General features: G+C 42.1%; 1 protein-coding gene and 1 long non-coding RNA gene across 3 annotated transcripts in view; one reads left to right on the forward strand and one right to left on the reverse strand.

Moving 5' to 3' along the window:
• The window catches only part of SLIT3 (slit guidance ligand 3), a 617936-nt gene that overhangs the window by 164431 nt on the left and 430914 nt on the right, over positions 1-22591 (reverse strand). The gene's annotated exons all lie outside the window — the stretch shown is intronic.
• LOC143664595 (uncharacterized) lies at positions 1876-8631 on the forward strand. Of its 2 annotated transcripts, XR_013166535.1 has the most exons (5): positions 1876-2160; positions 2843-3046; positions 7183-7281; positions 7400-7537; positions 8390-8631. It is a non-coding gene; the product is annotated as an uncharacterized LOC143664595 (long non-coding RNA). The 2 variants fall into 2 exon arrangements; XR_013166536.1 differs by lacking the exon at positions 2843-3046.

Here is a 22591-nt window from a genome sequence, read left to right on the forward strand (position 1 = left end):
TTAAGAAAGAAAAAAAAAATTAAACTCAAGGTTATTTTAACTGGCAAAAGGCAAAAAAATTATGTTCGAGAGAAATGCGTATACTTCATGTAATTGAGAACTGGTCACACTTTGTAGGCAAATCAAACACTTGATCTAAGCCACAATTTGTTAATGAAATGTCATTTCTTCTCATCATTAAGAAGCTACTGTAATTCCACATTAAAACAGCATCTCAGCTGAGCCAAAAAGAGGTGACTCTTTCATTTTTTTGTACACATTTTGTACACTTGTCCACCAGGCTCAAGACTACATGAATATAGATATGTTTACTGATCCATGAATTATTTAAGCATTGTTAAAGATCCCTGCCCAGAGGAACTGACAACTTTATACCTATTTTCCTACATATATAATTACATATAACATCTCCCTAGTGTGTGCATGTAAATGCAAATATATATTATAAAATAGGTAAAGTAAATGATTGTTGACCACTGAAATTTAACCCATGTATCCAACCATTATTTATAGAGATCTTTAGATAAGTGACTTTTAGCATTTCAAAGACTTTAACCAACCGAACCCACTTGGTAAAGGACAGAATCCTTGTTTAATGAAACTCTCTGATCAGAACTCTCTGCATAGGACTTAGTTAAAACCTGAAGTATGAATCTGTTTTAACAAGCAGCATTATGCACATTTTGCCACATGGCCAGCGTAATGGCGTAATGCTTTTTTATTTAGGATATATCATATTGCTGATCTACAGATGCAACTTCTCAGCAGGAGAATAAACTGCATTCCCTCTACAAGGGGCTCCCGAAAAGAAATTCTGCAATAATGTGAACACAGATGATGGATTAGTAACAAAAAGACACACCAGACCTTAGAGAATAAAGGGGTGTTTTACACATCGCTGGGAAATATCAATAACTCTACTTCTGTGTTTGCATAGTTTCTGTGTGTTGGGGATTTGGGAAATGAATTTGTGATTCAAAAAAAAAAGAAAAAGAAAAGGTAAGGGAGAAATCCCTGCAAACCAATCTAGCATTAAGAATAGCAACCGGGAGGAAAGATGAGCTTTCATCTAATTTGGGCCAGTTTGAATTTGAAAGTAATTTCTAGTGTTTTTAGGGGAATCAGACAATAAAATATGAGAGAGAGAGAGGAAGAAATAAAGAAATCAAGAAGAAAGAAGGAAAGGACAAAGGAAAAAAGTGAGCCAAACAAAAACACCCCATATTCATGTGAGAGAGATTCATTAATTTTCCAGCAACTTTTAGGCCAAGGTGCCAAAATGGAAACTTGGTTACTGTTAGCAAAAGGTGCTCTCATGTTTTGAGGTTGGTCTCAAATACACCTGTTTCTTGTGCCAACCTAGTATTAGAACAAAGCGTTTATTTATACCTAAGATGATCAAATCACCAAAGCTTGTCCAGAACTTTCCCTGTTTAATTTAGCGCTTAAAGTTTCTTGTCCTGCCCCCAGAAACCCATCAATTCAAACTGGGATGGCTGGTGACCCTTTTATACTCCTAGGGCTGACACAGCTGTAAGTAGATTTATTCTCAGCACATTATTCCTCCATGTTCCTAAGCCTTAAAAGGACTGTTGGTTCACGATCAGCTTAAGTGGCACAGACTCTGAAAGCCTCCTGACAGCACCCCCTAACAAATGGGCTGTCCTTTTACACACACACACCTACAATGAGGCAGGTGGGAGCTCTGAAAATCGCTGAAATGTTCTAACATGATTTCTCAACCTCCCTCCTTGGGGATGAACATTTCTCTGTAAGAAGTATCCGTGCTTTACTTGCCGGCCTTGCTGATGTCATGAATACTCAGAGGCAGGAACAAATAAATGGCCGTCTCCATAGAGATTGGGGTGGCTTCGTGGTTTCCCTAGTGACACTCTGGAGTGATAACCATCTGCGGTTCCTCCTTGGCAGAGGCGCAGGAAGGGAGAGGGACTGAGAACCCGGGAAGATGAAATGTGCTCTGGTTAACCAGCATGAAAGTTATCTCCCACAACTCCGGTGTTCTCTCCTTTTGTCTAAGCCAACCAGCACAGACTGCGGTGGGATTCTCCCTCAGCCCCACGCTCCCACCTCTGGGAGTTTCAAAAAAATGTCTCCATTGGTTCCTAGAGATAAGCTATAGCAGCTGGGTGACTATAACCGGTAAGTACAAGCTAATGCAGAGGTATTTCTTCCAGCTGCAGGTACAGGTGCCCAGGTGGGATGCTGGGTTTTGTTCAAGTACAGGATCCTTAAGCATCAGGGGCTCACCCCAGCCTGGGGTTCTCTCCCTGCCAAAGTGTGGGGGCTGCACTGGGGAGGACATGGATTGCCCCTCTTCTCAACCCTCAAAAGACCTTTGTTTCCTTTTAAAATAATCATGCAGATTTTTCATCTAGAAATTTAACTAAGACTTCCTTGAATTCACTCTTATTTCCAACCCATATTAACCCTTGGGGCCCCCAACCCTTCCTACCCATTCTGTGTAAACTGCAAAGAGCAGGGCTCCTGCAATTTCTGGGTGAACGAAGGGATTCTTATTCATGGTCCCCCAAGTCTCAGGTTCTTCATCTGTAAAAATAATGATAGTAATATTTAGCCCAAAAGGAAATTTTGAGTATCAATGAAACATATGTACTCTGATAATGTATTTATGCATTGCTTATATTTTTTTCCCTAAAATGAATAAAATATCAGGATCCATTTTTGATCATCCTTAAATTCTCTTTTGGTTCTTAGTTATATGACATGAAAGTGATTTCTTAGGAAATTCTTAAGAAACAGTTGCTGTTTTCTTATTTAGACCCTTCTGTGATTTGAGCCTATCCCTTCTTCTTTATCCTAGACCAAGGGATCTACTATTTGAGATATTCAATATCTCCTTTCTGGAATGAGGGCAGCAGTTCAGACTCACATGCTTTCTGTCCTTCTCCAGCTGATATGAGATTGAACTACAAGAAGTCACCAAAAGCCTATACAAAAAAAAATATTTTTTCTTCGCTTACCGGGAGAATGATACCATTATGGGCAATATTCACAATTTCCAAAGGTGAGACCCACTAAGGAGGGTGCTTGCAAAATTTGACCCTATTTCTAGGTGGTTGTTTTCAATTAATAACCAGTCAATAATGTACAGGGCACCTAAAAGTGTCAAATGCCACACCAGGAGCTATTATACACTACACTGTACAACCCCTGCCCTTAAGAATTTTATACACCAGAAAATTCTTAACATTCCCTAATCTGTATTGCAATCTGTACGCAAATCTCCTGTGGTTACACTACAATTGTAACAGCAACAATGAAACTAGCAGCAACACAACCACAACAGTAATGGCACATACCATGTACTCACAATTTATTAGGTGTCCAGTATTGAGCTGAGTTCCTTACATGGCTCATCTCATTTGGCTCTCACAACCACACAATCCCTATTTTACAGAAGAGGAAACTGAGGCATTGGGTGCTACATACTAAGCTCGACTTTGAACCCAGGTCTGTCCACGTTCATAATGACTCAGTGATGCTGCTTCTCTGAAGATGGTTCCATTAAGGCCTTCCGTGTCTATTTCTCCCTCACTCTTAAAACGAGATATCAACGCACCAAGTATTTTCACATTTCCATGCCTTTTGTTATGTGGTTTCTTTCTCCTTCCTGGGTCTGGGGACAAACCCGCGCCCTCCGCCCCGCCTGCTCCCGCTTCCCTATCCTTTAAGGCACATCCTCCATGAAACCTTCCTGCATAGGTTATGACCCATCTGCATAGATGGGTCAAAATGAACTAGCTGCTGTCTCCATGCTCTCATGACCCTTTAGCCATCTCTCCTTTCAAGCACTTGTTTTATAGCATTAGGACTAGTAGGGGACAAATGAGGAAACTGCAATTCAGAGAGGTTATGCAGCAGCATCAAGAGAACTCAGTTAGTACATGAAAAGTCAGGTTCAAGCCCAAGCCTTCCTGAGCCAGGAGCCTCATGGCTTCACCACCATGCCATTCCACCTCTCTTTTGCCTTTCAAACTGCAAAGATAGGAATGTAAAATAGGACTATGCAGTCTGAGCTCAGTTATTTAGGCTGGGAAGAGGCTGGTAGCAAAGGTTAGGATTTGGTTTTGGCATTTGCCATTGGAACCCAGTTGCTTTCATTGGCCTAACAAGTATTCTTCTCCAGAATACTGTCGGTGTGGACAGCACCAACCAGTGTCCTGCTCTCTTTCGCTCATGTAGATTCCCTGGGAATCCCATTCCATTTGACTTTTAGGGTTGCTCAGGGAAGCAGCCTGATTTTAGCTCCAGTGCCTGAAAATAATGGACAGGTGCCTATACCTGAGGAAATGCTGTGGTTCCAGGTTACTTCTTGGGCTCTGTCTGGAGTCCTCCTAACCAAGATGCCCCTACCAGGTGCTTTTTGAGAGGTGTTCTAGTTTCCTAGTTGCCGGAATGCAAACTACCAGAAACGGAAAGGTTTTTAAAAGGGGGAATTTAATAGGTTGCAAGTTAACAATTTTTAGGCTATGGAAATGTCCCAATTAAAACAAGTCTATAGAAATGTCCAATCTAAGGCATCCAGGAAAAGAAGAAGGCTGATGGAGTTCAGGGTTTCTCTCTCAAGAGAGAAGGCACATGGCAAACATAGTCGGGCTTCTCTCACATCTGGAAGGGCACATGGCGAACACAGTATCATCTGGTAGCTTTCTCTCTTGGCTTCCTGTTTCATGAAGTACCTCAGGAGGCATTTTGCTTCTTCATCTACAAAGGTCGCTGGCTGGTGGACTCTCTGCTGCTCATGGCTACATTGTTCGGTTCTCTCAGAATCTCCTGCTTTCTCCAAAATATTTCTTTTATAGGATTCCAGTAAAGTAATCAAGACCCACCTAGAATGGGTGGAGACAACCTGATCCAGTTTAACAACCACTCTTGATTGAGTCAAATCTCCAGAGAGAAGAAGTTTCAAACCTATAGCATGAATAGGGATTAGAAGAAACGACTGCCTTTACAAAATGGGATTAGGAGTAAAACGTGGCTTTTCTAGGGTACATACATCCTTTCAAACCAGCACAAGAGGAGAAAAGCATATCCAGAGAAAGGGCTCTCTTTGGTCAAGGCAAATTGTTAACCGCCCAGGCTTTTAAATAGTCTTTCCTGAGCGTGGGCTTCTGGAGTAGTGATACAAATCTGTCTTCTAAAGATGTACAAGCTGTGGCTCCCCAAACAACCAGGCAGTGTTAACCAGATGGGGTACTAGGATGTACGGGGTCAGTGGGCATTAGTGAGCCATCACTCAGGTATCTTTGCAGCAGCAGAAACCAATTAAAATGTGTCTTGTAAGCGCAGTGTAACTGGGATATCAAGGCCCCTGTAATTAACTGCTTAAAAAGGGGGCATCAAAACTCAGCAACACAGGCAGTGCTGATAACCACATTCAATCCAGCTAACGTGCAGGATTGAAATACTTTGGAAAAAGGCCAGTGTCTGGTTTCTCTTTACTAATACTTTCAATGGATACTGACACATGTGGACTCACTCATCTCTATCTGTCTCACTCACTACTGCCCCTGGCCCTGCCCCACAGTGCCTGGCATGCAGGAGGTAGCCAGTACACAACTTCAAAAGTCACAGTGAGATACCAATTCACACCCATTAGGATGGCCATAATTTTTTTTTTTAAAGGGAGAAATACAAGTGTTGGTAAGGATGTGGAGAAATTGGAACCCTTGTACATTGCTGAGTGGGAATGTGAACTGGTGCAGCTGCTGTGGAAAACAGTGGTTGGGTCTACAAGTAAAACAAAAAATTACTATATGACCCAGCAATTTCACTCCTAGGTATATATCCCAAAGACCTGAAAACAGGTGTTCAGACAAAACCTGTATGTCCAAACCAAAACTGTACATGTATGTACATGACAGTACTATTCAGAATAACAAAAAGGTGGAAATGACCCAAATGTGCATCAATGGATGAATGGATAATCAAAATGTGGTATGGACATACGTGAAATATTACTCAGCCACAAAAAGCAAGGAAGCTCTGATTCATGCAACAACATGGATGAACCTTGAAAGCATTATGCTGAGTGAAAGAAGCCAGACTCAGAAGGTTCCACATTTGTAGTTCCATTTATATGAAAAATCCAGACTAGTAACTCTACAGAGACAGGACACAGACTGGTAGCTGTCAAGGGTCTGGGAAGAGGTGGGGGGGGGGAGCAGTGATGAAGAGGGTCTGTTTAATGGGTAAGGGGTTTCCTTTGGGGGTGATGAAAATATTTTAGAAGTAGAGAGAAGTGATGGTTGCACAACATTGTGAGCGTACTAAACACCACCAAATTGTACATTTTAAAATGGTTAATTCTATATGATGTGAATTTTACCTAAAACAAAAACCCCAGGGGTCAGGAGCTCACTCTTTCTGTGGCAGGGAAGAGCTTTATAAGGGCAATTTTCCTGCAAAACATCACAGGGAAAGGCAGGGAAGCCTGGAGCCTGCCTGATCTTCGAGCAGGCAGGATGGAGCAGCAAACCCAATTCTGTCTGGACGTGAACAGTAATATCTTGACATTTGAAGAGAAATGAGAATGAAAGAGAGAAAATGGGGGGATTTAATCTGCCTACTTTGGGGGATTATTTATAACAAATTTTGAAGCTCTAAACCTGGCTTATTTTACCTGGCTTGCTTTGGGGACACTACCAGTCACTATCCACTGAGGAAAAAATAATAATGGTTTAAGCAAAGAGAATGGAAACAGTAAACTTGACGGAAGGAAAAAAAAAAACAAAAAAAAAAATGCTCACTTGCCAGATTCCTTAGTCAAATGTAGAATGTTGGCAGATTAGCCACTATTTTGTATTTTCCACACCACTGCTCCCTGCTCTCTGTGGTACCAGCCCAGATAACTCAGTGGATTGTATTTGTGTTTCAGAAGCCGAATTTCTCATTTTCTTTTCGCTGTTCCTCAGATGGCTTCTTTTCCTGCCTTCTTAGAGAAGGCTTTTACCTCCAGGGCAGTTTGGGAAACTGCAGCCCCTGTCCAGAAAAGTTTTCCCCGCAGGCCTCAGGTCTGGGGGGATTTGGGCGGCCTCACCCTTCCACGAAGAAAGGCAAGGGGGGGGGGAGATACGGGGGCAAAGGGCTCGGTGAGAAGGATGAGTTATTTCCCCACAGCTTGTCTCCAAATTCTCACAGGATTCCAGGGGGCAGCCCCAAGGGACTCACAGAACTGAATAAATCCAGAAAAGGTGGACGGGAAGGAAGAGCCCAGGAAAACATGATGGTGGTGGTGGGGTAAGTAGAGGCCAGAGGACCCCACCGAGAGGGGGTTCCCACAGGCTACCAAGATGAGGGCCAGTTCTACTGACCGGCGTCCTTGTCCTGAGCAACTGTTCCTGGCTATCCCTTGCAGCTACTTCTATTTAACGGGCCACCTCAAGCTCGAAGGAGGCTTCCAACTCCTTCTCTGAGTCCAGTAAAGGGATATAAGGACATGGCTCACACTTCAGAACTGAGGCTGAGAGGTGCTGATCTGGAGGAAAACCGAAGAGTGAGTTTCTTTTCCTTACTTGCTAGCAGCAGAGTTTTCTGAGATAGTGTCATTTAGTGAAAAAAAAAAAAAAAGTTTGTGCAGGAATCAGATGATAAGAATCTTTGACCTTGTTGGGTTCTCACCTAATCTCTCTGGGCTAAAATTTCCCTATCAGTAAAGCAAAGGTGTGAAATAGATGATTTTCCAACGGCGACCTCCAGGGCTTTTACAGGGCTGCAGAGTTGTAATCTGGTCCCTAAGTCTTATATGGGGATTTTCTCATTCTGTTATGACAGGTACTTATCTGAGGAGTTAGGAAAAAAAATTTTTTTTCTTGTGCAATGTGAGAATTCAAATAGGAGTTCTCTCTTGTCTGGAACAGTGAAGGTGGAGATTTTTCCTATTAGAGGGCTGAACAGTAAAATTCCAAAAAAACACCAGCATGAACGAATGTGGCATTAACTTCTGCCAAACTGCTCCACAGAAAACCACTCAGCTCCAGTGCTCTCTACTGCCCCAACCAGGGAGAGATTCTTGTGGTGGTTCTGGGATAGGACAAGATCAGCCCTTTCCACCTCAAGCTTCTGGGTGTTTATGGGTTTAGATATAAGAGGCCAGGCTACTGTGGCTCTTTCTGCTCTGTCTCCTTGAAAAGTCTCCCCTTCCTGCTTGGCTCTGCCGTGTCTCAGCAACAGTATGTCTCTCCCTGCCAGAAGTCACGGAGACAACTTTTAAAACAACATTTGATAATTTTTCTTTTCTTTTCTTTTTTTTTTTACGTGGGGAGGCTCCGGGAAATGAACGTGGGCATGGCAGGTGAGAATTCTGTCACTGAGACACTACTGCACTGCCCTCGATAATTTTTTACAGTGACCTCAGAATGCTAAGGCTGGACTGCCCACATCAACCAGGGGACTGGCAAAATGAGACGCATCTACAAGTGGGAAACACAGCCTCTGAGAGAGAAGAGGAGAAAGTTCAAACTAGGTGGTACCCTCAAGTTGAGTGATTCACCAGTAAGTTCCCAGGAGGTGAAAGGGCAGAGACGAAGTCTTCTAAACTTTCTGTAAGATTTACCAATAAAGTAAATTAGAAATGGGAATCTCCCTGCCCCTCCTCCAGCAAGAAATGATCTTTGGACCCTCTCTCTCTCTGGCAAGTTCACCTATACTTTCTCATCCCAACTAAAGGCTAGTCCCCTCACAACCCTTGATTTTGGAAAAGCAAACCCCTGTCAACTTAGGTCTGAGGGAAAAAAAAATACTCATTTTCAGGTCAAAAGTGCTATTTTTTTTTTAATCATCCAAACGTCTATATAGTAACCTGGCCATTGCCCACAAAGTCCCCTGAAGTGGCTTCACTTATTTGTTGAGTGCCCAGCAAATTCCTTTGCTACCTCAACTGTTTGTAACTTTCTGGATCCCATGTCCCTTCTCAGTGGGTGCTAATGAACAAGCTGCATTTTCTCCTACTGCCTCAAACTCCCTAATTCTGCTTTTCTCCTAAAAAAGTTCCTCCTCAACTCATCATCTAAAGTTTCACTTTGCCATCCTGGGAATAACCTTAGCCTAGAACACACTACATCTACATCCCCAGTACACCTTGGCCCCTTTGCCCCTGGCCGGACTGGGGTGGGGGTGCAGGATTCCCACGTGAAACATCGAGGGACTGGTCGCTTCTGTGAGTCTTTTCAAAACAGAGGGTGAATGAGGTTTGGGATGGGATGAATCGGTGGTCCTGCCACATTGTGTGATCCCATCTCACAAGACTTCAAAACGGGAAAGTGTGAACCCATCTGATCAGAGGAAAGAGTTGGATACTTAGAGTTAATATTTCCTTTGCTTGTGCTGGATAGCCACTTTGGAAACACTTCCTGTCCTGATTTTTCCTTGGGTCAGCATTGCAGTGGAATCAGGGGGTGGAGGGACAGGATGGAGGCCCTATTTTGGTCTTGATGGTCTGTACTAACCCCTCCAAGAAGAGAGAGGCACCAGAATTGTCTCTGTACAAAAGGTTTGCATTAACTGTAATGAAGCAAATGACAAAATCAATAAAGCGGGAATTGCGTGGCTGTCATAAAGATGATGTAAATCCAGGGTTCATGATGGTTATGAAGCCATTTAGAATTGTAATTAAAACCAGCACCATTTTTTTTTTCAAGATAAAAGCCCCTTTGACAACCATAAATGCAAGCTACAGGAAATTTTCAACAAATATATTCAAAATTAATGTATGGCACAAAGATGGCATAAATTAACTGAGGATAATCCATAAGCCCAGGCTTCAGAACGTAAGAGCACCGAGTAAAGAGATTTCGATTTCACGTTTGGTTTTCAAGCAATGTGGTTTTCAATTTTAATCAAGTTAAAGCTTGACAGAGCACTTAGAGACTCTGAATGAATGGCATATTTCCGACAACTACTTTTCAATGCGACCTAAAATGCTGTCTTTGTATTTATACAACTTCGGAGCTGATGGCATTTGCTATTTTATGCATCCCTCATATTTCAGAAAAGAATCTAGAAGTGTATGTGTGTGTTGTTGTGTTGGTGTGTGTCTAAGAGGAGATGGTCTTTATGTTTCATTGGGAGTGGGAGCAGGACGAGGTGAGTGAAGAAGAGGATCAGATATCCATGTTTTCCAACCCTAGGAACTTTCTTCCTTGGAAGAAACCTCTTTCCCTTCTCATACCATTTTAAAGCAAGGACTGGCATTGAACTTGTACTGGGTCCTTTGTGAAATTGCTGCATGGCCTTTGCACCTTCCCAGCAATTAAGATGGCTCATGAGCTGTGTGAGTGGGCAAATGTTCTCTGCATGTTTTTTGAGCCCTGATTCTGAACTATAACATCAAGCTTTCTTGGAAAAATCCACCTTCTTACATATCTACCTGCTTACCTGCCTACTCACCTACCTAACTTCAGGTTGGTAACTACCCAACACCATAATTTGCCTTCGGTCATTACCAATATCAACTACGATGGACTTCAGGCTTGCACCAGAGATTCCAGCCCTCTGGATGACTGTAGGGCTGCAGAATGTCAGTGCTGGAAGTGACCTTGGGGCTCCTTAGGTGCAAGACCATATTTTCTTGCAGAAGTGGAAAGTTGGGCTTAGAAAGAAGAAGAATCACTTAAAATCCTGCAGATAGCATTTCGCAGAATAGTCAGGACTTGACGACTGAGCCCCTAGGTCACACTGCTTGGGAAGAGACAAGTGACAAATGATGCACCAGTGAACTGAATAAGAGAGTAAATGATGATTGAATTGTATCGTCAAGTCTGAAAATGCCACTAGAATTCAGTGATGCTTGATCTTTTCAAGCTATTTTGGGCTCTAGGTGTGGTGAGGTGGGTAGGTGGTGGCAGTGGGTAGGATTTGGGTGCCCAGGGATTTGGGCAGACCCAGGTTCTGGTCACAACTCTTGACCATTGATTGAATGACCTGGGAAAGTTTAAACTCTGCATTTTTAAAAAAGAAGTTTAGACTTCTTTTTTTTTAAGGCTTCATAAAGTTCTCTCTAGCTTCGTTAGTTTATATAGAGCAACCTTAATTCCAAGTTCCTAATTCAAGAGGAGAAAAAGATCATCAGACAGTGAGGGTGGCTGCAGTAGAGGAATTGTATGCTAGCCAAACCACTTATTATAAAAGCACATCTCAGACCTGCCTCTGTAGTAAAATGAGCAAAGAAAATAATTCATTTTAGGAAATATAATTGCATTAGGGAGTTGATTCCAGAAAAGCATCATGGATTGATAGTCAAACAAGTCTAACCTATCTTCTGCAACAGATGATCCAAGCAAGCATCAGCAGAGAACATCTGCACACCCACATGGCTCATGGGCCATCTTAATTGCTGGGGAGGTGAAAAGACCATGCAGAAATTTCACAAGGGACCCAGTGGAGGTTCACTGTCAGTCCTTGCTTTAAAATGGTCCGAGAAGGGAAAGAGGTTCCAGGCAAGTTTGATTCAAATGGTTCAGTCTCTGAGGCACACAATAGGGAAGTCCCTCAAAATGCAAAGTGAGGACTCCAAGCTCAGGGGCTTAGGTGGTCTGTTATGGGACAAAGATGAATCTTTTCTTACACTAACAGCTGGTTAATGCCAACGAGAGCATCCTTGATGGGATATGGGGGACATAACTGGGAGAAGCCAGCCTTCTCTTTAGAGAGAGAGCAAAACTGGACCATTTCTGAACACGAATTAAAGTTGAGAATTTTAGCTTAGTGGTCCATTAATTTTTCATGTAGCTGGATGACAGGCCTAGGGCTGACGTGGGATCAAAGGGAACCTCTTGAGATATATAAGAGAAGGCACGGGCAGTAAAAGGCAGATTAAAAGGAATGGGTGCAGAGGCATTCTGCTTAAGGAAAATCTTGCAAAACCCCTCTTACTTCAATCTTTATGAAATGTCCTAATATTCAAGTGTAGAAAACTTGAGGAATTTGATTCCAGTGAATGGAGGTTTCCCAGCACTGTGGATGCTTCTTACTCCACTGCTCTGCGTTAATTCACCACTGCCCAGCCATGCCCCCTCCCCATTCTTTTCTCTCTTTTCCATAACTCCTAAAGGTCATCCAAAAGAAAGTTGGTTTTATCATCTTCATTGTTTAGCTTAGGTAACAATGCGTGCTGGGAGTGAAGAAAGAGCGAAATGTCATGCGGGAGACAGCAGGACCAAGAGGCCGGAAGCGTTTACAAACTCAAATCAAATGCAGCCTGTTCACAGCACCACAAAGTTTGATTCACCAAAGAGAAATTACTCAATATCTGTATCATCCAAATGAATCAAAGCACTGACTTTTTTTTTGGTGACCCTACAGAACCAGGAGCACACTTTGAACTTGGGTTCTGTTTTAGAGAGAAGCAAGCAAACATTTATGGGTTTTTGAGTTGAATATGCTTAAAGTAGACAAAAGTGATATTCAGCAGTGATCTAATTGACATTTTACTTGGTCAAGAGAACTGGGCTGGCCCGATGGCAGACAAATTCATTTTCCAAAGGTCATAGGGTTGGCTGCTGGTGATTTGTTGTTGAAAGATATCTCAGGGCTGGTCAAGGCCACAATCAGAGATGCCCAGGGAATACAAATAATTCCCTTCATTCAGAACTGGAGGCCCCAACATGGGTCAATATGGCTCTACTTATGCAAATGTAATGGCCACAGTTTCCAGAGTTTTACAAAGTGAGAAATACTTCTTCGGATCCTTTTCTTCTCCTGTCTCTCTAGTTTGCAATTTGCCTCATACTATGACTTTCCTCTGAAATTGTTCAATTATTTCACATATATAAAAACAGATGGGAACGAATGCAAGTGTACCATTTTAAAAACACAAATGGTTAAAAATGTTAGAGACCAACCTGGACTTTGCCTTTCTCATTTATCGGTTCTGGATACATATTCTGTTATCATCATCTGTCAGTCTCATTCCTCTCAAATACCCTAATGTTCCAACAAATGAACACGCCACAATTTCTTCAATCTGTGTCCTATCAATGATCATTTGAGTGGCTCCCAAGACATTTTCTCCTATATGAGTTTATCTTTAAAGTACATTCATAAAAGTTAATTACATGAATTGAAAAATATGTTTATTTTCAATTTGGATAGTTATTGCCAAATAGCCTGTTATAGAGGTTATATCAAATGACACTTCAGCTGTCAGTGTGAAAGACTGTCCCGAAACTTCTGCCAATTCAGTGCACTGTGAATACTAACCAGGGTATGCAAGAAAAGAAATCTCTCCAATCAAATCTGATTTCATGGGGAGAAGCTGGACACACTTCCCTGGGATCAAGTCAGCCATGGCCAATATATATTAAGGCATTCTTGCTTAACTTATAACAGCCTTCTAAAACAATGGAACATAGGACAGGTTTTTCCCAACTCCGGCAGCATTTTTTGTCATTGTTGTGAAGTAATGTGTCCATTTTAGAAATATTAGAAAACAGATAAAATAATAATATAATAAAACAAAATCACTCTAAGGAATCTATGCAAGAGAATTACCCAAGTGTATGTCCACATGAGGTCTCATAAGTGAATGTTCGTATCAGCTTTGCTTATAATAGCCAAAACTTGGAAGCAATTGGTAGCCCATCACAAGGGAATGGATAAACATTGTGGGGTATGTCCATACAATGGAATACTATTTGGCAATAAAAAGGAACAAATGACTGAAACACATAATAACATAGATGGATTGCAAAATATTATGCGTAGTGAAAGAAGATAGACACAAGACAACATCTTGTGTGATTCCATTTATATGAAATAGTTCTTTAGTCAAAATTATTGAGACAGAAAACAGATGAGTGATTTCAGGATCCAGCCATGGGAGTGGGGAAAAGAGGCATGAAGGATCTTTTTGGGGCGACAGAAAAATACCTTATATTTTGACTGTGGTGGTGTTTATATAACTATATTTATGTTAAAAAGCATTGAGAGTTCTCACCATGCCAGAGACCTGGGTTTGATTCCCAGTGCCTGCCCATTGGAAAAAAAAAAAGCATTGAACTGTACAGTTAAAATGGGCGTATTTTATTGTAGGCAAATTATAACTCAATAAATTCTATTTAAAAATTCACCTAAAATCCTACCACTCACAGTTAATCACTGTTATAGCATCTTTGTCTATGTCCTGCAGACTTTTCTCATGAAAACACATACGTATATAAAAATAAAGATTCAAACTTTTAAACATACCTTTAAACTTATTTTTAATTAAATAGGAACATAAGGTTTGCTAATCTGCTTGAAAACAAACAAACAATACATTGGTCAGCTTCTTTAATGGTTGGATTCCTTATTTCAAACTGTTTTCCTGTTCCTAACAGAAACTGTGGGAAGCTTACCTTCCCCATCCATCCCAGCTGTTCATCAAACTCATCCTGGTGGAGTCACCAAGTTTGAGAAGCCTCTATGAGTTTTGACACCTCTTCTCTTCAATCCCATTTTTCCTTCTCACAAACTGTTGGATTAAACTGGCCTCACAGAGGCGGCCATCTGCTCCCCGCCAGGCCAGGGTCATGTTTCCAGGCAGAGTCTGCACAAGCTGGAAGTTGGGCTAACCCCCATCCACAGTTTGTAGGCGTACTCACAGGGAAAAATCCAAAAGGGTCCAAAGAAAACCAGAGGTCTCCACCCTCCACTGTTGTGGGGAAACAAATGCCTCAGAGGAACTGAAAGGGAGCTTTGTGCTCTGGCTTTGCTCCAGACAAGGCCCTCCCACATTCTCTAACACATTGTCATGACATGGGATCCCCTCAGTTGACAACATTCCAAGGGACTGACAAATTAAGAGCAACAAAAGCTGGGGTATCAGGCATAGAGGAGTCAATGTGAGGTACAATCACCACTTCTCTCATCCCAATTCCAGGCAGATGCCAAATGGCATACACGGAAGTTCAAACAGGAAGAGGCGCTTGTCTAAGGTTCGTGGAGACTCTCCTGCCCGCCACCCCCTTTTCTCCTCCAGACCTCCAGATATTCATGATGCCGGATTGGTTTTCCCCCATTTCTTTAAGAAAAGTTAACAATTAGAATCAGATTAACGTAGGTTTAAATTTTGGCTGCATCAGTTACTCGCTGTGTGACCTTGGACAAATTACTTAACCTTTCTGAGTCTGAGGCTCTTTATTTTTAAAAGAGGGATAATCCCACCAACCCCATTATGGATTGTTATAGCAATTAAATTACATAATGATAATTAATATTTGAAGGGCTTATTATGTGTCAGTGCTAAGCACTGTACAAGCATTATCTGGTTTAGGTACTAGGGTTCATCTCCATTTCAGAAAGGAAGGAACCAAGTTTGGAGAAGGTAGTAACTGGCTCAAGGTCAGTGCTGGGGCTGGAACAGAAACCCAGGTTTCTTTCACTCCAAAGCCCAAGTTTTGATTCACTATGCCAGTGGTTCGCAAATGTTATGAGTTTAGGAATCAGTGGAGGAGCAGGTTAAAATGCAGATTCCTGGACCTCCCCTGGAAATTATGATTCATTCTGTTACTGGCAGGGCTCAGGACCTTGCATTCTTAATACGGCTTAGGATATTCGGAAGTAGTTGGACTTCAAACCACATTTTGGAAACACTGCACATGACTATTCTGAAACAATTAATACAATTATTACTTTAAAGAACAGTTGGAGTTCTAGAGAGAGATTCTAGCTGAGACAGGCGGATAGAAGGAAGCAAACTACAGGATCTTGAAACTGCATGGCTCTCAAAGAAGAGGCAGGTGACAACAAAATCAAGCTGGTGTCAGTGGAGACACACAGGGAGATGTGCACATAATGAGTAAACAATCTATCTAAATAACCAGGAGTCACGTTAAAGAATGTGCTGGTCCCTTGAGATTTGGAGGCTTTGGGATGCTTCAGCAAAGATGACTTTGAAAGAAGGAGGGGCAAAGTCACCCATTTCAGGAATGAGGCAGGGCCAAACCCTGACGTAGCAAAGCAATTCCTGGCAGCGTGTTTGGACTCAAATTAGTATGAGATGTGGGTGAAAGGGAAGTTCAAGTCCAGAGACAAGGCTCTGCTTAGTGCAATTAGCAAATACCCATGTCCTGAGATTTCAGGAATATCTGTCCCTGAATCTATCTCTCCCCAGCTCTCTTGAATACCACAGTTTGAATCATTTTTTCAATGCCCTTTGGAGGCAGGTGGATTTCAACTGGTTTAAGGAATTATGGCACTGAGACCTGCCAGCGTATTAGTAAGGAACAGATTATTGACACATGGGGCTGAGTGCAAACCACCAGAATCTTCCCCATCCACCTCCACTGCCTTCTGCAGGCGTGCCGCAGTGAGTGGGAGGCGTGACTTAAGTCAGAGGCTTTGGTTGAATCTGACCCAGAGATGACTTAATTTGACATGTGCAGTATAGATGCTTAGTGTTAAATAAATTTTGCATCAGAGTCAACATCTCAATCATTTCACGCGGAAGTCTGAATTTCCTGCTTCTTTCAGACAAATGAAAAAATAAGTTAACACTAGGCCAAAATACCTATTTGACATCTACTGGAACTTACAGGCTGTGACTTTGAGGTGGAATCTTGCTCTCCAGGAAGCAATAGTTCCACAGCAGCCACTTTCTGCTAATAATCCCTTGCCAACAATCAGGCTGAGTCCAGTTGTCATTTGTCAGCCCATGGTGTTTGAGTTTGCAATCCTTTACCTAAGGTTTCTCTTCAACATATTGGATCAGGGAAAACCCCCAAGACCACCAAACCAAACCAAACCAAACCAAATCCCCATACCCTCCCTCCCTCCTCTCCAACCCCCTGCCAATACTCAATTGTGAAATAGTTTCCCTTTGCATCAGTGAAGGCATATGAAGTGTAAGGATAGGGTACCGAATATTAACCTTTAATGAGCATCTACTTTTTGCTAAACTGTATCTTAAGTCCTTTCCACTCATCTCATTTAAATTAAAAAAAAATTTATTTGGAAATACTTTCATACTTACAGGACAGTTGCAAAAATAATACAAACTCCATAGAGAGAACTTCAGTATACCTCTAGCTCCCTCAGATACCCAGATTTATTTTACCACATTTTCATATTAAAAATATGGTTTGATTAGGGTCTAATCATCCTCAGTTTACAGAAAAGGAGACCAGGGCTCAGGGATGAGAGGCAGCTTGCCTAAGGCCGCCCACGAGGTTACTCCAGTCATTCCACTGAAGATGACGATCTTTCTAGGATAGGAGATGGGTTGGTAAGGCTTCCTTTTAGATGGTTCCCAGTGACAATGGACTCTCGAGAAGCTCGTGGGATGATAATTAAGTGAGCCTGCTAGGACTGGATCACATGCATTATGTCTACAAGGAAAGTCAGCACTCTGCTCCAGCCAGCCATTGCCAATGGATTGGGCATCAGCAATAACCAATCTGAGTTGTTAAGTGAGGCCCCCAAATCCAGATTTTCATGCAGAATTAAACTGATTTTTTTGGGAAACACCATAAAGAGGAAATAAAACACTTCTGAAGGTGAGAATGGGTGCACAGTATTTTTTTTATTTTTCATTGAGTGCTTTTCAAAAAGTAAGCAGCATAGCAGAGTGGTCGAGGTTAGACTCTCATTTCAAATCCCACCTCTGCCATCTATTAGCCACGTAACCCTGGGTAAATCCCCTCACTTCTCTGTGCCTCAGTTTTATCATGTGAAAACTGGCTTGAATAATCCTAAATTTGTGGTGAGGATTAAATGAGATAATATACGGCAATTGCTAAAAACTCTGCCTGGCATATGGACAGGGCTATAGAAAAAACTTATTAACTACGAAGACAATTTAAGATTATCTCTGCTTGGGTTGGCCTCTGATTATTCTCTGTGTGTGTGGCAGAGAGAAAGGAGAGACAGACAGACAAAGGGAGAAAGAGGGTGAGAAAGAGATATCTGGGCATTTCAGGTTAAGTTATGGGCTCTAGGGGGGATTCTAGAACTTAAGAAATGGTGTTGCCTCTATGAGCAGAAAAAGGAGGGCAAACTTCCATAATACAATGCTAATTAGTTGGAAAAACTCAGGCCTGCTGGTGAATCAGGTACTGTGTAAACCAAACCTTACCACTGGGTACTGATCTGTCCAGCTGTGTAGTTTCCCTGGCAAACGCAGTACCAGAGGACTGAACCCTGGCATTTAGAAGTAATTTAGGTTTGTTCACTTGTGCCTGGGGACTGGTTACAGAGAGAGCTTTAAAGGAAAATGTTAACAATGGCAAATAATAGCTGTCTGTCGGTGTAAATGCACACATTGTAACATGTCCATTTACAGAGCTGAGCACATGTGGCAGAGCAGAAGTGCTTTGCTCTGGCACGGCAGGCGCTGTGCATATGCATTTGTCAGTTCCCATACAACAGGCTCGTTCTGAAACACCAGCTCCAATAAAAGATCCTCAGGCACCACCCGCAGAGCCGCGGGAACTCTCAGGCTCCAAAAGTCACGGTCCTGCACCCGGCTTGGACGGCTTCTTTATTCACCCAACACATTTTTTTTTAGCATTGCCACTGGCCCAGTCTTCCTCTCCTGAGCTTTAAGAATTCTCCATTCCTAACCAGTCATTTCCCCCAGGAACCAAGTAGCTCATCTTGGTGCTGCAAGTGCGGAGGGAGATTGGGCAGGAAAGCTGGTTAACTTAGCCCTGCTGTAGCCTCCCTAGGCTGTCCCAAGAATGTCCCAAAGATTTCGCAAGTCCCCGGCCCCATTCCAGAAAACTTCTTCCCAGTCAACATCTACTTTCTCTTTTCTTTAGAGGGTGGGTCCATCCCACTCCCTCACCCTGTGTGTCCGGTTCCCAGAGCTGAGACCTGCTGCTCATCCTCACCCTCTCTTCCAGCTCCTCCCACTCAGTACTCCCCACTCAGCACTCCCCACTCAGGACTCCCCACTCACTACTCCCCACTCAGCACTCCCCACTCAGGACCCCCCACTCAGGACTCCCCACTCAGCACTCCCCACTCAGGACTCCCCACTCAGCACTCCCCACTCACTACTCCCCACTCAGCACTCCCCACTCAGGACTCCCCACTCAGGACTCCCCACTCACCAATCCCCACTCAGCACTCCCCACTCACTACTCCCCACTCAGGACTCCCCACTCAGCACTCCCCACTCAGGACTCCCCACTCACTACTCCTCACTCAGGACTCCCCACTCAGCACTCCCCACTCACTACTCCCCACTCAGGACTCCCCACTCAACATTTCCCACTCAGGACTCCCCACTCACCACTCCCCACTCAGGACTCCCCACTCAGCACTCCCCACTCAGGACTCCCCACTCAGCACTCCCCACTCACTACTCCCCACTCAGGACTCCCCACTCAACATTTCCCACTCACCACTCCCCACTCAGGACTCCCCACTCAGCACTCCCCACTCAGGACTCCCCACTCAGCACTCCCCACTCACTACTCCCCACTCAGGACTCCCCACTCAACATTTCCCACTCACTACTCCCCACTCAGGACTCCCCACTCAGCACTCCCCACTCAGGACTCCCCACTCAGCATTTCCCACTCACTACTCCCCACCCAGTACTGGCTTCCTGATTCTGCTGCTGAAAATTGTCTCAGTGACCAAACCTAGCATGTCCCTGAAGGCAGATGGTCTCCAAGAAACCTCAAACTTACGCTCGGAACAGAAAGGAAAGATTATCTAATTTGTCCAGTGACTTTTCAAGCTCTATTTTTCCCTCCACTAGAAAAATTGTCCTACAAAAATCTCATGTTGAACCCTAGAGTCTTACAGAAACCATTTAAATCTTAATCGTTATTGAAAGGTGACTTTTTTTTTTTTCGGTGGCATCTTGAAGCACTGGAGTTTCTCAGAACACACTCTGCGATCCACTGATCACATGAAAATGACTCATTTTAATAGATGAGGAAACCGAGAACAACGAGGTTAAGTGACAGCCCGAGGGCAGAAGTAATATTAGTTTCCAATTGCTGCTGTAATAAGTTACCACAAACATAGTGGCCTAAAATGACACATTGATTATTTTACAGTTCTGGAGGTCATTCCCCCCTCCCGACTCCCCTGGTAACCACTTTCTGCTTTCTGTCTCTATGAATTTGTTTATTCTAAGTATATCATATAAGGGAACTCATACATATTTGCCGTTTTGTGTCTGGTTTATTTCACTCAAATGGCTGAGATGAATACTGGTATACAAACTTCTGTCTGAGTCTTTGCTTTAGTTCTTTCTGAGGAACCACCAAACTGTATTCTGCAGCAGCTGCACCCCAGTATATGTCAGCATTGTTCTAAGGTTACTGTTTCTCTACCTCCTTCCCAACACTTATTTTCTGCTTTTTAAAAATTAAATAAAAGCCATCCTAGTGGGTAGGAAGTGGTATCTCATGATGGTTTCAATTTGCATTTCTCTAGTGGCTAATGATGTCCAGCATTTTTTCACATGCTTATTCATCATTTGCATATCTTCTTTGTAGGAATCTTTATACAAAATCCTTGGCTCATTTTTAATTGTCTTTTTGTAGCTAAATTGTAGGAGTTCTTTCTATGTTCTGGATATTAGATGCTTATCAAAAATAATTTCCACATTTTTTTTCCATTCTGTAAGTTGTCTTTTCACTTTCTTCATAACGTCTTTTGATACATAAAAGTTTTAAATTTTATCTATTTTTTAAATTTTGTTGCTTACACTTTTGATGTAAAATCTAAAAATCCTTTGCCTATGACAACTTTCTCAACATTGGTTCTGGGCATTTCTGGAAAACCCACAGCAAAAATACTCAATTGTGAATGACTGAAAGCTTACCCCTAAGATCAGGAACAAGACAAGGATGCTCACCGTCACTACTGTTGATCAGCACTGCTATGGGAGTTCTGGCCAGAGCAATCAGGCAAGAAAAAGAAGTAAAAGGCATCTAAATTTGGAAAGAAGAAATAAACCCATCCCTATTTGCAGATGACATGATTCTATATATTGAAAATCCAAAAGAATCCAAAAGAAAGCTATTAGAACTAATAAATTAACTCAGCAAAGTTTCCAGACACAAGATAAACACAGAAGTCAGTTAGATTTCTATACACCAGTGATGAACAATTTGAAAAGGAAACCAAGGAAACAATTCCATTTACAATAGCATCTAAAAGAATAAGATGCCTAAGAGTAAATTTATCCAAGGAAGTGAAACACTTAGACACTCCAAAATACTTCTGAAAGAAATTAAGGAAGAGTAAATAAATAGAAAGACATCCACGTTCACAGACTGAAAGACTTAATATTGTTAAGGTATCAATACTGCCTAAAGCAATCTACAAATCCAATGCAATCAGGGACAGGCTAAGCCTACTTGAAATTAGGCCTAAAAGTCACCCCCAGAGAACTTCTTTTGTGGCTCAGATGTGGCCTCTCTCTCTCTAAGCCAACTTGGCAGGTGAACTCCCTGCCCTCCCTCCTACATGGGACATGACTCCCAGGGGTGTAACTCTCCCTGGCAAGGTGGGACAGAACCCCCAGGATGAGCTGGGACCCAGAATCAAGGGATTGAGAAAGCCTTCTTGACCAAATCGGGGAAAAGAGAAATGAGACAAAATAAAGTTTCAGTGGCCGAGAGATTTCAAACAGTCATGAGGTTATCCTTATGCATTATAAAGATATCCCTTTTTAGTTTATGGTGTATTGGAGTGGCTGGAGGGAAGTACCTGAAACTATTAAGCTGTGTTTCAGTAGCCTTGATTCCTGAAGATAACTGTATAAAGATATAAGTTTCACACTTTGACTGTGTGATTCTGAAAACCTTGTATCTGATGCTCCTTTTATCCGGGGTATGGACAGATGAGTAAAATATGGATAAAAAAAGAAATAATAGGGAGGACAAAGGGTAAAATAAATTGGGTAGATGGAAAATACTAGTGGTCAATGAGAGGGAGGGGAGAGGTGTTTGGTATGTATGAGATTTTTCTTTTTTCTTTTTATTTCTTTTTCTGGAGTGATGTAAATGTTCTAAAAAATGATCATGGTGATGAATACACAACTATGTGATGATACTGTGAGCCATTGATTGTACAGCATGTATGGAATGTATGTGTGGGTAGATTTCTCAATAAAAATGTTTTTAAAAAATTCAATGCAATCTCTATAAAAAGTCTACAACCTTTTTGCAGAAATGGAAAAGCTGATCCTCAAATTCATATTGAATTTCAAGAGACCTTGGATAGTCTAAACAGTTTAGCTAAAGAAGAACAAATACAAGAACTAAAATCTAAAACCCCTTGGCTTACTACAACTTTCTCAACATGATTCTGGGCATTTATGAAAAATCCATAACAAATATACTCAATGGTGAAATATTGGAGGATTCACACTTAATGATTTGGAAACTTGCTACAAAGTTACAGTAATTAAAAAAGTGGTACTAGCATAAGGATAAACCAATGGAATAGAGTCAAGAGCCCAGACATATATAGCCAATTGATTTTCAACAAGGACACCAAGCCTATTCAACTGGCAAAGAATAACCTTTTTAACAAATGGGTCAGGGACAACTGCAAAATCCACATGCAAAAGAATGAGTTTAGATCCCTACCTCACACCATATAC

The sequence above is a fragment of the Tamandua tetradactyla genome, chromosome 20, assembly GCF_023851605.1.
Source record: "Tamandua tetradactyla isolate mTamTet1 chromosome 20, mTamTet1.pri, whole genome shotgun sequence".
NCBI classification, from domain to species: domain Eukaryota; kingdom Metazoa; phylum Chordata; class Mammalia; order Pilosa; family Myrmecophagidae; genus Tamandua; species Tamandua tetradactyla.